Below are 4494 nucleotides of genomic sequence, written 5' to 3' on the forward strand. Positions count from 1 at the left end.
TATTCTTTGGGTTTTGAGTGCCGACGAAAACGAGGAGGTTCTGCCGCTGTTGAACAGCCGAAAGAAGAACACACACCTGTCCACCTAACGTTCCTGATGTGTTGTCACATTTGTAACGAGGTCTGCAAAATCTTGCCGAAGTGGCAGTTGAGATATCACGAGCCCAATAGTCGTCTGTCCGTCCCAATAAGTAGCAACGCTTATGAAGGGGATTAGGATGACTGAAGCCTATTCCAAACACGGACTAACAAAAGCCACGCACCTCAGAAAATGCAGGCGTTTGAGACAGGCGTGTGTATTTTCTACCCGAAAGACCACAACCAATGACAGCACGAGGCTGCCGTACATATACTCATCGTCGGCTGTATAAACATTCGTTCACGCTGCATCACTAACACAGTCACACACATACAATCCATACAATCGAAAGTAACTATGGGGCTGACTCGTAACCCAGTCATGGTGGATGTAACGACAGAACACGATTATATCTGCGTCTTTTTGTCAAACTGCGAGCATTGCCAGCCTCCTGAATCGAGCACCAGACATATGCGCAATGCTTTTCAAACAGCGCAGAGGCCAGAGCAGTGCTATCACACACTGCTCACTGGTGGTGGAAACACAGTGGTCTTTGTAAGGTTAAAATAATTAGTAAACTAAGCAAAAATACAGCAACAACAAAGGAAACACCAATCAAAACATAATATAATTAAAGATGTGCTATACCGATACGCAACCAATGATTAAACAACTTTTTTAACGAACAAGTGGTTAAAATCGGGAGCGACAAAAAAAAACTACAAATGCGCAGTAAAAACAATCAACAGCGTACCGTGATGCTCGACTACAAAATAAAACTGGCTAGACAAAAATGGCCTTTGCATCTAATTGCATTGTAAAGAACACAGGGCGACGAAAGAAATTTCAGTACGGCCAATAATTGCGAAACTGGCGCCATTTGCGTATCAAACATATCGTCAAACATCTTAATAAATATTTGCATTGTGTGTACAGTGGATCTAGTAAGGATCTCCAGACGCAACTAGATGGCGTTGAGCCTCAGTCGAGTCCATGTGAGATTCAAGGAGAGGTCACTACCGAGCTGGGCCCGATGGAGAGGTGGGCGGGGGGGGGGGGGGCGGGTGGCGAGGTCACGGTGCGGGTGACCTGTCAAACAGCCCCGGCGCGGTGGGGCACTGCCGTAGGCAAATAGCGCACTCCAGCGTTGTTCCATATCGCGGTGGTGGGCCGGTTAGCTTGGCAGTTGGCTGTTTGGAAGGAAAGGAAAATGAGGCATGGGTTTGCTGTGGCCGGCTAATCTACTGTCTACTATGGTGAACCCAAAGCAATGCAAATGTGATGTTGGTAATGCAGCTGGCAATGGAATGCTAGCGAATGCTCCGGGTGCCCAGTAGCTGTAAGGATTAAGATTATTTACAGGTGGGCCAAAAAAGTGTGTCACTTTTAAGCAGTAATTTCTCGAAAGTGGTAAAAGATACAAAAAAGAAACTTTCACAACTTAAAGAAAATCGTTTGACAAATTGTATGTTACCGATTTTATGGAAAAGTTTCAATCGAACTGACGTTGTCATCATCATTTCAAAAAACGGGATCTGTGCGTCTCTTTATTTGCGCATGTGCTTGAAGTGGGCACCGCTAAGCTGAAGGCCATCCGGAAACGCGCTCCAGAAGCTGACGCTCACCCTCTCCGCGGTGCCTGCTGTCACTTCACGCACGTATTGATCGACGCTGACACGCAGCTCCTTCAGGCTACCGGGCTTGTTGCGATAGACGCTGTCCTTGCAGGCTCCTCAAAAGCCAAAACCAGTAGTCCAGCGGGTTGAGGTCAGGACTGTGAGGAGCCCACTGCTTTTCGCTTCCCTTGGAGATCACGCGGCAACCGAAGAGCTCTTGGAGCAGCTGCAGTGTCTCTCGGGCCGTGTGCGGTTGGCGCTACATCTTGCATGAACAAAGCTTGTAGCGTGATCACCAAGGGAAGCGAAAAGCAGTGGGCTCCTCACAGTCCTGACCTCAACCCGCTGGACTACTGGTTATGGGGAACCTGCAAGGACAGCGGCAGCGTCTACCACAATGTCTCCTGAAATTTTCATTGAATATAATTCAAGCAATAGAAAGATCGTATCGTTCGCCAGTTTTTTGACCGGCTGGTGTTTCATGCGTAGAGCGCCCTTTGGCAAATAATTACCTATCACGCAGGTGTTTTTTTTTTTGCGAGGAAGATCAAATCAAAAGATCAAATTTAAGGTCAAATCAAATCGCTAAGAGAAGATGAGGAAAAGTGGACGAATGCCTCATTTTTGTGCATGAAGTCTGGAGTTTAAAAAGCTAAAAGCTATTATACGTGTAAGCTAAAATCAATAAGATCAGTTGATAGAAATATTTGACCCGAAATTAGCCTCTGTTTTGGCTGACCATGATTGGGTGTAAGACAACGGTTCAACCGGGTTCAACCCGCCCAACCTAGTTCGGCTCCCCCTTTTTTAATATAAATTTGGCCCGAACCTTTTGAAAGAAAGGAATCACAAGGACAATGTCCCCGCTAAGCTGAGATTGTTGCGTTGACCCTGCTCTCTACCCTCCGATCAAGCAATTCCTGGTCTACGGCAGAATTTAGAGTCCAAATTCTAACGTGCGCACATAGCCGCGCACGGCCGGTGGTCCCCTCACTGACTTCGCCTGGCAGCGGCCTGCCACCAACCACAACCATACCCGTCAGGAGCCGCTCAAAAACGTCAAGCACACGTCGCGTTTCGAACCCGGACTTTTGCAACCGGGACGTGCGCTCTCACCACATGGCACATGGATTCCAACGCTCTACCGACCGAGTTACCGGGACGGATATTCAAATTGGGGTTTCGCCTCGTGACATTGACAGACGTCAGACACTGTGGCCGAAACAATGAGAAAGCTGCGCAGGGCGATAGGTGCTCGTAGCGTTGAGGTTGGGTAACCTGTGAGCTGAATGCGATGTCGTGAGTTCGAGCCCCACTCCCGGGTCTGGTTTTATCTCGACACGAACCAAACCTTTCCTTCTACTGCAACACAGATAAGCACGATAACATCTTTCCCGAATATATTTCCCCAATATCCTCTCAAAAAGTCAAAATTATCGCTTATAAATGTTTAGCAAAGTTTCATTTTTTAAGAACATATTTTTAGACATTTTTCTGGAGCCATTTCAAATCTTTTTTTCTTTTCTGATTCTTTTCGACCCGATAAAACCCGCCAAACTGATCTTGCCAAATGAAAAATATCTAACTCAAATAACAGTTTAGAACAGTCTCATCATGCATTATGAAAAGCATCATGCAACTATCGACTGAATAGTTGCATGCTATGAATGCGTCCTAGATTTCAATTACCTATCATTGTTCAACATTTTGGCTGGAACTGACGCTGCCTCTGGCTTGCCCGTTTGTTTGAGATAATGATTCCCTTCAGTCGCATTCTTGCTGGTTTCACATGAACAGAATACCACCATACCGGAGTGAACGCACCCGCAACCATCATCCCCTCCCCTCAGCCTCGGCGCAGTGGCGGGCGGCCCTGGGCGGCCCACTCCCGGCGCTACGCACGCCCCATGCGCCGTGATACCGCGTCACTCCCCCTCCCTCCTTCCCCCACAATGACCGGTGACCTCACTTCCCTCGGGATTTGGACTCGCCCTACCCCGACCGTAGCGCCACGTGGTGGCTATGGAGATCTTAAATAGACCCACTGTACACAGGGGAGGTGGGTAGGATCAGAGTGAGCAACAACTGGCACAGGTGGACACACACAATCAAACGCAGACAGACAGACAGACAGATAGACAGACAGACAGACAGACAGACAGACAGACAGACAGACAGACAGACAGACAGACAGACAGACAGACGGACAGATACACCTCGGTGACCGCCACACAAAGTCACGGCTCGGCTAGATAGACAAGTAGACAAAGCTATGGTGCCATCAAAACGTAGTGCGGACACAGAGGCGCGCATTTCGACGAGATAAGGGGAAGCCCTAATGAGCTAAAGCACAAACGTGCCAGGCGTCGCAGCCCGATACTTAACAGCCCGCCCTGAGCTTCGCCCTGGTGTAATGATCAGCGTTATATGGAGACAAAAGGTGATTTAACTGTCGAGCAAACAGGCGGCAAACGTGGACGAGTCTTGAGGGGAGGAATCTGTAAAATCGGGCGGATGTACCACACCCAGGCCAAAACGGAACGATAAAACAGAGCAAACAAGTGAGAAAGACTAGCCTAAAGGTATATGTCAAGAGACGTTTTAACTGGCTGTAGTGCATGAAAGGTGACACAGCGTGACATTTTCCATAGACTGCCCTTTATTTACTGATCTTTATGATGATGCTTAGTGATGCCTGCGCCTTGCCATGATCTTTACAGCAGTACGAGAAATATTCGCGTTTTTTTCAAACATCACAATCAGTGACACATTTAGTAGAAAACGGTTCCAACACTTCAGA

The sequence above is a fragment of the Amphibalanus amphitrite genome, unplaced genomic scaffold, assembly GCF_019059575.1.
Source record: "Amphibalanus amphitrite isolate SeventyFive unplaced genomic scaffold, NRLGWU_Aamphi_draft 001535F_arrow, whole genome shotgun sequence".
NCBI classification, from domain to species: Eukaryota; Metazoa; Arthropoda; class Thecostraca; order Balanomorpha; family Balanidae; genus Amphibalanus; species Amphibalanus amphitrite.